This window comes from Papaver somniferum, chromosome 9 (genome assembly GCF_003573695.1).
Source record: "Papaver somniferum cultivar HN1 chromosome 9, ASM357369v1, whole genome shotgun sequence".
Taxonomy (NCBI): domain Eukaryota; kingdom Viridiplantae; phylum Streptophyta; class Magnoliopsida; order Ranunculales; family Papaveraceae; genus Papaver; species Papaver somniferum.
This window is the reverse complement of record NC_039366.1, coordinates 171,493,507-171,508,942: the sequence shown is the minus strand read 5'-3', so window position 1 is coordinate 171,508,942 and position 15,436 is coordinate 171,493,507.

The window sequence follows — 15,436 nt, the reverse complement described above, 5'->3', positions numbered from 1 at the left end:
CATGTCTCTCAAAAATTTATACTTTTCGGAATAGTTTATAACAACAATAATACACTCGAGGTACATTTTCTTTTCTTTTTAAATTTCTAGAAGGTCGCTATAATAGCATTCAATAGTCGAGAAAGGTTTGTGCAAAGATAAGGAGCTAGGGGTAGAGATGTATATAGAAAGTGAAATCCTTAGTTTGAATATTTGAGACCTTATCAAGGTACGAATATGTATATTTAACTTAGTGAATCATTCTGTATAATACGAACTCTAAGACTCCAGCCTCTGTTTTTACTGTCATCTCTAGCATAAATTGAACAACGTCGTTAAAAATTCAATAAGAACACGACATTCAGTAAGAAAATATTATAGGTCAAATCAAATGATACCATCCACTTCGCCGTAGACGTAGCGGCCTCAACATCTCTATAGTAAAGCTTCAGGGACAATATTCATCGTCGAAAGATGCATGGTCTTTTCTAGCAACAATATTCGAATTAAAAATACTATCTAACCCGGAGTAGTTTAACAAGGTCTCTAAGGTTTATTTCCAAGCGATTAGCCGCTACTCGCTAAATAGCCTTGGTGATATCTGATTCCCACCTGAATCCGAGTTTGAGCGATTAAATAAGTCTCCAAGGACGATTTTTGGTGATTCTTTAGCCTATTCCAAGCCAAGTTTTGCTTTAATGTTAAATGTATGTTATGTTGAACTTATATATAGTTTTAATTGTATTGATGCTGCTAAATCAATACATGATAATGTTAAAATTTTGATTTTAATTAGCTATAAGTCATGTTAGTAGTAATATATGATCAGCGGGACTCTGAGTCTCTATAAAATTCATCCGAGTATTAAGCCGAGTACTAAGCCCGAACTAATTTCTCCAAGCTCCCCAACCGAGTAACACGTTGAAGAGAGTTAAACTACTTTGATCCAACCACAGTGTTAATGAATGAATGATTATTCTTACTTTTGTTCTGACATGGTATTTAATATGAAGGTGAGGAGAATTGGTACGCGATGAAGGATAATATCTGATAAACAATCACTGACTACTCGGGTGACACAGGATCGACAAAGATGTTTTTGAGGTAGTTCATGATACTATATCACTACATAATATATTTTAATCCAAGCATACTTCAATGCATATGTAATAAGATTCTAAGAAGGTTAGTCCTTCCTTGAAGTATGTGAAAGTTATCATGTATTATAAAAAATCCACAAATAAAATTAATGTGTTATAACCTTCCAACGACTGAAGAAATTTTGGTACGTAATTCTATTAGGATAAGGTCCTCAGATACCTAGCCTAAGGGATACCAAATGAAGGCATGAAAGGGTTTTTTCCAAAAATAAATAAATAGTGTCATCCTACATACTTGACCTTACACTACGTCATGTAAAGATGATTGATATATTTTAATCATATATATTAATCAAGCGAGTACTGATGATTGGTTTTAAAACTAATTGGAAATAATATTGATGAAATTAAATCAAGTGATTGATATTTTTTTCAAAATATATTTTTGATGGAACTGTGTCCCTAAATATTGACCGACTCTATTAGTACTGATGTTATAGAAGTAGAGTACCCTGAAATGATATAAGCTATCCATATCCTGCAAAAAAAAATACAGTATATGGTCTTTATTTTATAATTGACCAAGGTGTAGGATTTTTAAAATATTTAAATACAGTAGCCTAGTTGTAGGATTTTTAAAATATTTGAATACAATAACTAAGATGTAGTTTTTTTAATTGTTAAGACTTAAGACTAAAAGGAGTGGTTGAGCCGGGGCCGTAAGGCCACGTTGATACCTAGTTAAGTCTATTATGAATAAAATTATTTGATTTATATTTTTTCTTGTGATGGTTTTTGATTTACATATCATGTGCTTGAATGCTTTATTATTGCTATGGATGTTTATGGGATGTTTGATTTCGGTTTTATTACCTTGATATTTGATCTCATAATATTGTGAACCCTTATGGTTTGGGTGACTTTTTGATTTAGCAGGATTAAGTTCTAGCCCATATTGGTAGGATTTATCAAAGGATCATGAGGGGTTCTGGTAGAAACAATATGTGAAAAAGTCACAATATGTTGAATCGGTTTTGGTTTAGCATAAAAGCATATGTGTTTCGGTGGTTTTCAACTTTTGCTTGCAATAGTTAAAAATCGGTTTTCAACCTTTCTCTGGTAAAGGTTGGTTGTTGTTATTCTTTTGCTTTGCATAAGGATGACAACATAATGATATTTCGATATCAATTCTCTCTGGAAGAAGATGCAAACATATTGGAGAAGTGGATGCGAAATTTGAGGTAACAATGTTGTTAGTTAATTGTTTTCCTGTTTAAGAAAAGCCTGATTTTATTTCATATATATTTTGCTTTTGCTAAACAAAATTTCGGTACAATTGATGATTTATTCCATTATGTGTGTATGGATGTGTGTGTGATTCAATTGGTTCCGGTTAAGAAAAACTATTGTTATCTTGCTTTATTGTGTGGTATCAATTGTTTAGGCTTACAAAATTTCGGTGCAATTGCGGTGCTATAAATTCTATGTTGTTTCAATTGCTTCCGGTTGAGGTGAATAATTATGCAAGTTGATTTATTTTGGTTTGTATGAATTATTTATGGCTTAACGAAATAAAAAGTCTATGGGATGGATTGTTTAGTCCAATTAGATTTCGGATAAGAGAAGCTAAGTTTATCTTAGTTAGACTTATCAAAGTGGAGGTTTCGGTTATTCAAGTCTAATCGAATGACTTAACAGGAAATGCTAGTTAACTGACCTAGTACTTGTCTTGTTTAAAATTTAAAGGTCTAAGTTATATGGATAATTAGAACCTGATGAGAAAAATAGAGTTATCTTTATTTTGGTCTTATCGAATGAAGCGATTGTATTTGTACAATCGGTTTAGCAAAAGGACTAAGGTGCTTAGTTGATTTTTGGTTTGATAAACTAAATTGGGGAAATTGCTTTGGGAAATTATTTCCTTGATAACATATCAAAACAAATTACTTTGTAGTTTCGGTTTTGATATTGGTTATAAAAAATGGTGTGTGGAACCCTCGTGCTTAACTCTATAGGCTACAAATCTATTTTGAGATTTGTAAGATTGTTTTCGGTTTGTCCTTTATTTTTTTCATTTCTTTGTCATTTTGTGACAAAAAGGGGGAGAAATATATGGAGTAAACAAGTGATACTGATATTGATTTTATATTGATTGGTATCACTAAGGAAAAGGACAATTGTGCTTATACGTTTATCTAACGAAAGAGTGAAAGCATAGACTAAGGGGGGAGTAACATATCATATTAATTGGTATAACAAAGATGTGCGGATTGATAAAATCTACCTATCTCACCTTTAGGGGGAGTATTAGCTTTGTTATTATAATGTCAACAACGTCATTTAAGGATTGAATATGTACAGGTTATTGTGTTGTTGAATTCGGGAATCAAGCGTATGTGTAATGAATTCTTGTAATTTGTTTATCCATATGATTGTAAGAGTTTTGTCACTAAAATTGACAAAGGGGGAGATTGTTAGAGCATATCTCGGTTGAACCCACCAAACGTTGGTATGTCAAGTTTGGTTATCAAATTTTAGTGAATCAAAACTCATTTTAAGAGTCGCTTGATTATGTACTAGAGTAAACTTCGTATATGTTAGCTTGAAAGTATTAGGATATGAGACATTACAAGTATTGCGAAGACTTGAAGAAGTGGAGAAGTAAGAAGCTACAACGACAACATCATCCTTCCACTTGAGGTTGGTGATATTTGACTTGAACTGTTTCATTCCCTAACGTATCTTTCAAGTTGTGCATATTGAAAACAAAATTGCGAAGCATGAACACTCTAGATAGACATAGTATTAAGGAATACAATACGAGGTTTATTGCTTAACCATTAAAATTTGTAGATAAGACATCGACATAATCGTTTAAATGCTATTGTGATTATGTATGGGTATGAGGTGAGGATTTCATCCTAGGAAACAATGTTTTACATGTGTTTTAAGGAGGTAAGTTTATAAACTTGTTTATGAATCGAAAAGGAAATCGCCAGGCGTTATTGGTATTGTTATTCATTGCATATCTTGTGAACAACCAATATGTGTGATTCAGTATAACCGCTCATGACTTGTTTGTCTTCTTGGTAAAACTATTCACAAAGGCCTGACTTATGTATTGGTATGACTTTTATTAGTGAAACCGATCTTAAGTAATCACCTGAGATGGTATGATCGAGTTTGTGATTTGTGTATGACCAAATATGGGTAAAGGGGAACTGATCCTAGTAAGTGGTGCAACACATCACAAAGGGGAATCGATCCTTGTATGAGGCACAACAAGTTTGTAGCAGAAAGGGGAACCGATCCTGAAAAAGCGGGGGTACCACACCCAATATTTCTCTTAACAATCTGTATGGACAAAATCCAATATACTTTCTAGAAAATCAACTAGACAGTCAGACTCACTCTAGATAAAAAGTATATCGAAGAGTTTATATCTCAATCTCTCGATTTGATATATACTCAAGCAAATAGAAATCTGCGAGTCTTTATCAAATACTAGAGAGAGAACTTGGATGGTACCAAAGACCAATATCCAAGTGTCAATCAATTTAAATCAACAACCAAAAGGTCGGATATTCTAATTGATTGATCAACGCACAACCTTTGATATTTCAATTATATAACAAAATAATGCGGAAAAGAAATAACACAGACACCAGAATTTTGTTAAAGAGGAAACCGCAAATGCAGAAAAACCCCGAGACCTAGTCCACATTGAACACCACGCTGTACTAAGCCGCTACAGACACTATCCTACTACAAACTAACTTCGGTCTAGACTGTAGTTAAACCCTAATCAATCTCAGACTGATTCAAGGTACAGTTGCGCTCCTTACATCTCTGATCCCAACATGATATTACGCACTTGATTCCCTTAGCTGATCTCACCCACAAACAAGAGTTGCTACGGCCCAAAGTCGAAGACTTTAGTAAACAAATCTGTATCACACAGAAAAGTCTACGGTAATAGATAAATCCGTCTCCCATGAATATACCTACAAGTTTTGTTCCGTCTTTTGATAAATAAAGGTGAACAGGAACCAATTCATAACCCGAACTTATATTCCCGAAGAACAGCCTAGTATTATCAATCACCTCACAATAATCTTAATCGACGCAGCGAAAAAGATATTGCGGAATCACAAACGATGAGACGAATTGTTTGTGATTACTTTTATATCTTGCCTATCGGAGATATCAATCTCAAGCCAATTATTACAATTGTACTCGTGCGATAGAAACAACAAGATCATATCACACAACTACAAGAAAGTAGTATCGGTCTGGCTTCACAATCCCAATGAAGTCTTTAAGTCGTTAACCTAGTTTAGAAGAAGAAACCAAAGGTTAAAGGAGAATCGACTCTAGCTTAGCACAACTAGTATCACACATAAGGTGTGGGGATTAGGTTTCCCAGTTGCTAGAGTTCTCCCTTATATAGTCTTTCAAATCAGGGTTTGCAATCATTGTTAGCTTGGTAACAAAGCGTTCAATATTCACCGTTAAATGAAAACCTGATTATATTCAAGCTAATATCTTTCAACCCTTAGATCGAAAACTAGCTTGATACACACAAATGAAATGCACGTTTCTAGGCTTTTGTAACCGTACCCAAACTTGTACATCTGTTGGTTCAACAATAGTTAACCTAATGGTTAGACATATGATCACTTTCATATCAACCATATTCTTCTTCACCATAACTAGTTCAAGTGACTCAAATGAACTAGTTAGAGAGTTGTTCAATTGCAAGGAAATCTTATGTAACTACACAAGACACAATCGAAGCAAAAACGATTTGATTCACTCGAATCGGTTCATGAACTATATAGCCACGGTTTGAAATTTGCATTCCTTAGTTTATATAAGAATAAGTTCACAAACATCGTTTTTAGATATAACCTACTCAAGTTCGCGGACTGGTTTCGCGGACTTAAGTTCCCGGACGGAGTTCACAAACTCCAGCAGAATTTCTCGGGTCGAGAACTTCCGCCAGTTCGCGGACTGGGTTCGCGGACTGGGTTCGCGGACTGAGTTCGCGGACTTAGCTCACGCCACTATTCTGGTTCTCTTGATCAACAAAGTTCGCAAACTTCGGTTCAAGGAATAAGGACTTATACATATATGTGTTTCCACAACAATGCTTATATCCTCCAACGGTTATATTATCTAAACTCTCATTTCAATCATTGAAACATTCTTAGAGGACATTGACATTCTATAATTGTTATTCAGAAACTATTTTTCGTCAAAGTAAGCAATTTTCAAAGTGATTGAAACTTGTCATGACTTTCGTCACTAGGTAAGGGTGGACTTGGCTAAAGCGAAATCTTACCAACACATATTTCGAGAAATAGATAGGCGAGATAAACTTGGCTCGAAATAGCAAATCTGTATAATCTAAGTCTATACAGCAAAACGACTTTTGTTTCAAGATAGGAGATAAAATTTGCAAAGGTAAACGGATCCTAATGAAATTTCCGAAAGAGACATTTCATGACCAAAAGAAAGAAACACATATCATCTTATTTAGATGCAATCATAAAGCCGAGGCTAAATGCATTCATCAAGGAGTTTATAAAGATACAAGATAACCCCTATAATATTCCACAGCCACACTCCTCACAAAGATTTGGAAATTAAGAATACGTTCAATTAAGAACTCTCCCCCATAATATGTCATTCCCGAAAGAACAACAAGAGCGACCTTAATTTCGAAAGAAAAGAAGGATTTCTTTGGACATGACAAATCACATACAAGTATGGATTTGAATCCAAAGTACTCAATTAAATTAACCACAAGAGAACCCATGATTAATTTAATCGAAAATGCTCAACATAAGTGAACTTATGGAGACTCAAAAATATAAAATTAGATTAATCACAAGAGAACCCATAATTAATCTAATCGAAATACACAACCAAACTAATCACAGAAGTAATCAATTTAATTGGTCATGCTCGACATAAGAAAACTTATGGAGCAACAACTAAATAACCAAACAAGATGATTAATTTAGTTGAATATGCTCGACATAAAGTAACTCACTGAACAACAACTAAGCTAATCGTAAAGATAATCAACTTGGCCGTTTAGAGCTCAACATAAGACACTTTACGGAGCCTCACAGTAATACATAAAATATGGATCAGGGAAGATCAATACTGCGGAATACACAAGGATTCATTCTATTTTCCATCACCATTTGCATAATGATATACAATAGACATAATCCTTGCAAACAAAATATTTTAACCTATCTTCCATCAATAATTGACATAATAGGCTTAACTTTTGTATTTTCCAAAAGTCTATTCATTCTTCTATCGACATACGAAAGACTTTACCTTTGACAAGGTATGGGACAATCATAGTTCACGGACGTAAACACACATATCCCATAACAATATTGCAATATATAAAACCATAAAGATTAATACTGCAAAAATCATCTTCCAAACAAATTTAAAATTTAAACCAATAAATCTAAAAACATGAAGATGAAAACGTTGGACATAGCTATGAGTAATCACAATAATGGCTATTCCAAACTCTAGTTATTCTTCTAAATAAAACAAGAAAAAAAGAATATTTACTGGGCAAAAAGACCTTTGAAAAAATTCTTTATCGTACCCGAACTCCTTGTCGTCAACATTCATTGGGACATAAGGTTCATTAAGGTAGGAGTTTATATCAATAAACCTTATTGGCTGATGATGTCGAACCAGGGCCTTCGGAATCTCATGAGTCTTATACACAAAAGCCTTTATTTGTTGAATCTCCTTTCGCATCTCCTTCAACACTTCAAGAACATCAGAAAACTTCTGAGAGTTTGAAGGAACGGCTCTTGGCTTCCTCACATTCCTTCTTTTTCTTTTCAAGGTAGGAGATAACGGAGATTTCTCTTTTTCCTTCATGATTGATGGCTTAACAATAATATTACCATCTTTTCCATCAGACGACATCATGCTTGGAGTATCCATAACGTATGGGTTTGTGAGAGGAAATCACAAATTGAACTCAACAAGTAGTCTTGAGATAAAAAGAGGTTTTGAGAAAGGAAAAAGGAATGTAGGGTTTCGAAACCTTTAAACAGGTTTGTACACGTCCAACTCACAACCCTATAAAGAGTAGAATTGTCGATAATAACCCTCCTTTGTTGATAAACAAATAAGAACAAAAACTAAGAAAAGAAGAGAAAAAAACTTTTCCTAAAGCCTGAGAAATACAAAATCATTGTCTCTTTTGATCAGGCACATGAGACAATATTTCCAAAACATCACAATAAAGTTGCGTTGTGGTGAAAAAAATTTTTCCACCATTTTCCTCTTGAAAGGAATCCACAAACCTCTGTCTATCAAAACGGCTCGACCATACTTTCTTCTCTAATGGTCTTGGTTTATCCTTGGAAACTAACTTCTTAGAAGAAGATAAAATACTACATACCGCAGCGGTCTTTCGAGCAAGTTTAAGCTTATTTGCTAATTGATTTGCTCTTCGTTGAAGTTTATTGACGTGCCTCAATTGGTGTTTGTACTTGTAACACCTTGAAAGTTCATGACCTTTTAGAGAACAATACGAGCACGTCAAACTAGGATAAAAGTCAGGCTTATGAGATGTGCACACGGCTAGACACATAGTTGAACCTGCAACATTACAAATAGAGTTTCCAAATAATGGGTCAATTTTTTCTTCCAGATTAGTTGGGTTTTGTTCTGAAAGAATATCGAGATTGATGTATGTATTGCTACAGTTATCAAAATCAATATTTTCACCAAGAAGTGCAACACTTGATTTCTCGTCTTCATTAGAATCATAGTTGTCAGAAATTTCATCAAGAGTTGCAGCAAGACCTTTGTTCCCGGTGTATTTTCTACGATTTGGGAACTCGTTTGCAGAATGACTAAACCCCTTACACTTAAAGCACTGAGGCATATCCTCGTCATCAGTTTCATCTGTTTCCCTGTTCTTAGGAGGAATACGATTATGAGGTTTGACTGATGCTTTAGGCTTATCTCTGGAGAACCGTTTACTTCTCTTCAACAGAAGGTCCCTAAACTGTCTTGTGATCATCGAGACCGGCTTGTCAAGATCTTCATTTGATGAATCAGTCTCAGAGTGATCATCTTCAGAGATATACACTTTTTTACTTTTATCAAGTAATTTAGTGTCCTTTAGTGCTTTGAACGCAACATCCTTAGATTTTGATGAATGTTCATGATCAAAGATCTTAAGCTTCCCAACCAACGTATTTTTGGAGAGATTATCAAGGTTATTTCCCTCAACGATGACATGCTTCTTAGAGTCGTATCTAGATGGCAGCGATCTGAGAATTTTCATCACAAGCTAGCAGCTAACTAATCCAAAAGATTAACTAAATAAAGAGGCACTAAGTATCTAAATCATATACTTAAGCATTCAATTAAGAAATCTGCTACAAAACATAATCCAAAAACTAATCCCACTCTGAAATATATGTATACAAGAACTCCTCTCAAATGATACACATACAATAGTCATTTGGTTTACAAATAGAATATACGACATAATAAACAAAACCGAAGTTAACCAACTAACGGACTCAACTCCTCGAAGCTTCCGCTGCACAACTCTAATCTGTCTCTGAAACTGAAAGTGGGAATGGGTGAGCACATCATCCCTAAAAAGGGTGCCCAGTAGAAATAACATTTAACTTTCAAGTAATTATAGGAATGATTTGGAAAACAATTCATGTTTTCCTAAAACACTAAAAGACAACCAATTCACAGAGATAAACAATCATGTATATGGAACAAACTCCTTCTTCAAACAATGTATAATACTGAGTGCCAAATTCCACACCTAATAGGTAATATTGCGTGCCAAATTCCACACCTCATAATCATAAAAACTGAAAGTAAGTAAGTATAAATGAGGAGCAGTATCCTATATACCACGGATGGAAATTCTAATTTTTCCAGACAATCATATGGAAATTCTTATTTCCCGAACATTCATAGAGACAAACAAATCATTACAATTCCTTTCCAAGAAATGGAAAGATTAAAAGAATCAACAGTACTTTTCGGAAATTAAAATAAAACAATGCATGGAGTACACAATCAGACAATGCATGCATTCGTTAAACATAACTTTTGTAAAAGAAAACAACAACAATCACAAAAGAGTTAAATGTAAATTCCCACCTTTTTTGATGACAAGCCACACCTACCTCGAGATCCATGATCCACTGGTTCATCCTTTGAATCGATCGTTGTTAATATAGACTAACTGTTAGTCACACAAGAACTCTAAGAATCTAGCCAAAATGGCTCACACAATAATCATACAAGTCTATCTAATGGTTCTACACCTTTTAATTATATATCTTTAGCATAACCAAGAGTTTACTAATCTAATTAGGTTGATTCTATAGTCCAATAATTAAGTCTCATGAATATCTACGACTTTGTAGAAGAAGTCAAAGGCTAATTCAGACCACAAGGGTCCAATACATCAAAATAGGTAAACTAAACCTAAGCCAAGTCCATCAAACCAGCCCATTAATCTAAGGTCCAGTCCACCAGAGTCAACTAACGGTCAATAACAGTCAAAGAGGTCAACTAACAGTCCACGCCAAGTCAAAGTCCATGGTCAATGGTCAAGTCTCTGAGTCAAAAACGGGTCAAAACCTGGTTACAGAGTTAACTCAGTCAACAAGACTGATTCAGCTAAGTCAGATTCACAATTGACTCTGTCAGATAGACTGAGTCAGAAACACTAGGTCGAGTCAAGCTAAAAGAACTCAGGCTAAGACTCTTGCACAAATCATAACTCAAGTAAAACTTCAACTCATAAATTCTTATGCAAACTTCGAAATCAAATTAAAAACATAATCACTGCTTAATTAACTGCAGTCGCAGCTCTAAGCTTTTACAATAGAGATTCAATTCCACACACACTCATCAAACCTTCATTCACAACACTTGCAGTAACAGAACCAATCAAAGCATCATAACCATTTTATCTTCAACTCCAATTCCAACTCCATAACTGTAGTATCATCACCACTGCAATACTGCACACACACACACACTTTATCTCATGAACAACAACCACTAAAACTAAACTACAACCTTGATTCCAGTTCCAGCTGCCATTGTATCTCTATCCAACACAACTTAATTACACATCACCACAACAGTTCAGCTCTATTGCTACACCTGCAACAAACTTCGACTCTCACTTCTACTACATACTACCATCATCATTCACCTGCACCTCCACATAACAACAACATTCTAAACATTCATTTTCACAATCAACATTCAACACTTCATTCACACCACCACCAATCACTCATATTCATTCTGCAATTTCAACTCCAGTTACAATTCCCTCACTCCCTGTATCTTACAGTACCACCACAACTACACTCAACTCAACAATTTCATTAACACTATGTTCTCCTACATACTCTGTAACACCATTCCCTTATTCAGTTCACTATAACTCCATGCAATCGACATCAGTACCAACACCAGTTCTTAAAGCTCAATCCTTGTAGTTCAACATAAGTCTAAACCACATACCACAGTTCTATAACACTCTCTCCATAATCACTTCAATTCTTAACTTAACAATCATTTCACAAATTCAACAACTTGAAATAAATAACTTTACCAAAACCACAGAGAAGGTCAATTACCTCCGATAAATTCTGCTCCAGTACCAACCAATTCAAAACTCATAATAATTCCATCATCTTCTTATAAACATAATCAAACCCTAATTCTATTAACAGCTACAATCGATCTCATCTTCAAAACCCTAACTTATCCAATCTTGAATTACTCTTCATCCTTAAGCCTGATTCAATCAATTGATCAATACCCATCCTTAATTCAATCCCCTTTATATCATCTTCATCTTCTAATTCTTCCTTGAACTTCTTATGAAAACCCTAACTTTGATTCATCACTGAATCCACTTCAAAACTTCAATTAAACACCAACCTTCTCATTCTTCGTTCATTTACTACTCAAAACACGGATCAATTCCTTAAAATATAAAACAACTCTAGAACCCTAAGATTTGTGATTCTTCACTAGGACAACTTCATCTCTTCAATCCATCAATAGCCTCTTAATCTTCAACTATCATAACTTGATATCACCCTTGGTTCAACCCGAAATCAAAAGAGAAACCAAATTCAGAAACCTTAACTTGGTTCTCTGATTCATCTTTTCTTATTCATCATCAACAACCTCGACTCCTCCATCACCAAGCTTCTTAAATCAAAACTCACTCTCAATCGATCTCTCATAAGCTCTCAGAATCACTCGCAGAAGAACAAAAAAAAACGAAGAAGAAGAAGAAATAAGAAAGAAGAAGAATAAGAGAGAAGAAAAGAAGGGATACGAGTTTATACTTTCGGTTGGGTAGACCAAGGTTGGTTAATGGGACACCCCGCATGTAGATAAGAGCATCCACACCGGTTTAAAGCAAAAATAATATTTTACCATTCAATATCACTGATGATATCTTCTTCGTATGGCATCCGAATGACACGTTCGAGTAGTCCATTCCGCGTAACTTTTCGAGATCTATCGAATGGTACTAGTTTCGTATCTAAATCTTTGTCAGATTAATTTCTATATTTAACGTTCGTGTTAAACTAATCGAGTTATTACCGGCTAATTCGTCACTTGACTATCGCTAGACTAGTCAAATAGCGTTGACGAGCTTGAGGGTCTTTACACCAAACTTCCTTGTCTATAAATACTTGAAGTTTGCATATTTCTATACCTTTTTATTGGCATTTAACTCATCTTTTGCGCTTTAAAATCATATATTATCCCAAATTCTGTATTTTCTTTGTTTTCAAGAATAAATACTTGTACTAATTAATTTTGTGTTTTTAGGTACTAAATAAAGCTTGGATGAATTACGAAGCCAAAAGAGCAGAAAAATGGTGAAAATGGAAGAGAGACAACAAAGGCTCCCGCTGGAAAGCAGTGAAGAATAACTTCCGTGAAGAATACTTTATGCACATTATCAGCAAGTGAAGAATATTTTCTGCACCTCATCCGCGAGTGAAGAATGTTGGTTGCAAGACCCAAAACTAGAAGTGGGCTTGAGATTTTTAGCTTTGAAGAAGACATGGGCTTAAAAGAAATACAAACCAAGACCCAAACTCGTTTCTATTGTGAACCGTCAGATTCAATCCAGCTGTTGAGCATCCAACGTCATCTCCTCATAATACATCATATTTTCTACACCTGCCCAACACCCTCGCACCTGCCATTTCTTCCCTTAGTCGAACAGAAGCCAAACACTCCCTTGTTCGTCGTTCTCATCCTCTCTTTCATCTGCAGAACCAGTATTGCTCTCAGTTCGCCTCCCCCCATCAATCACCTCCATCTCCGACCAACTCTGAGCACGACTAACCTATCATCCATCTTTTGCAATCAATCAACCTCCTAGCCTCTATATATCTCCATTATAGCTTCTTCTCCACATCAGTAACCCTAGAAGCTAGGGTTGAGAGAGATAAGGCTAGGGTTAGCCTCAATAACTAAAAGCAAATATCAAATCAAGAATTGCAGAGGGGGTTTGTCGGGAAAACGCGTTTTGATTGACTGGTTGTTTTCTAATTATCAAATTCTAATGTTTGAGAAGAAATTGGGTATAAATAGGGTTCTCTGTAATTTGTATAATCATCCAATCTCATCTGGATCAACTAGTTATCTTAATACATTTGTGTTCTAATCAATTTCATCATGTTCTAAATTCATCTGCTAGGGTTTAGATGAAGCCCTTGATTGTATGCTAAGATAGTCAGTTTTCATGTTGTTGTTCTTGATGTGCTTAAATTGATTTAGGATTGATAGTTAGATAATAGACCAAATGAACCTGTGATAAGTTGTACTGTAAGAAGACAACTTATACTAGGGGTGAGTTAGGGAGATTGGTTGATAAATCATTCATTAGAGTCCTCTCTGGAAGAAGATCTGTGCTTAATTGATGTAGGAAGGATTAGTTAACTTTTTGATCGAATGAGCCTGTGATAGGTTGTACTGTAAGAATACAACTTATACTAGGGGTGAGTTAGTGAGAATAGCTAATAAATCTTCCATTGTAATCTTCCTTGAAAAGGAACAAGAACATAATTTGAATAAGTATTGCCTTAGCATAGGATTAGGAGGTGGATTCAAATGCCCTAGTGCTCTCTAGCCTTTGTTTACAACCTGTTCTTACTTCTCTTTTTACAATTTGATTTATTACTTGGTCACTACCAAAATCTTGTCGTATCGACACCAAACAAAACCCCTTGTTGTCACTCTCACTTTGAATCAGTATAATAAGACCATAGCTTCAACTTACACCCACCTTGTCCCTGAGGACCAACTCGTGCTTACCCTGTTTTACAGACTCGACACTGTATACTTGCAGTTAGCACAATTGTAGGCTTGTTTAAAGTCCTACCACATTTTCTATTTAATTACTTAATCCCTGACTTTTATTTTTATTTTATTTCATTTTTTAAACAAGAAACCTTTTCATTAATGGAAATTCAAGGTTACAATGAGTTTAAAATCGAAATAAGAGAATACAAAGTAACAACAACATGTCGTAAAAGTACAATGCCAAGAAATCCGACAGGAAAAAAAGAAGGATTACCGGAGTAAGACAAATACGAGCACAGTATAACCTCTATAAAATAATAATAGCATCGAAACCGACAAATTTTATCAATTTATTGCGATGTTAAATTATCGCATTAAATAATAATAATTTATTTATATATTAATCTATCAAAACATTGTATAATTATCGCCACCAAACACTACATCAAAGATTCAAACTTTTGTGAAGTAGGGATTATAAGAGCTTTATCATCGTCGATCATATCGTAGTCTTTTGGAGGGTTAGAAAATCAATGTGTTAATTGTGGTACACCTTGCCACTTCAACTTAGAAAATAGATAATAGTTTAATGGATGACACTGCTTTAGAGAATTCAAGTGAAATGTTAGATAATGAAGGCACTAGGGAACTGCAAAATTAATCAAAGGATAGAATTAATCACAATGACATGGACTTTGAATTCATGTTGAACTACCCTCAAGAGAATACTGTTTCGGACTTTTGACTGACGATGAAATAATTGTGAGTGTCATGGGACGCGAATAAAGTGATGATGTGGAAAGCAAAGATGGAATTGTAATTATAGAGCCACCTTCACTTAAAGAAGTTATCCAAGTTGTGAAGACATTAAATATTTTTTTATTGCATTTCAAACCATAACACCAAAAACTCTTCTAATGTTAAGAAAAATCCAAAATGATACTGATTTGACATCAATT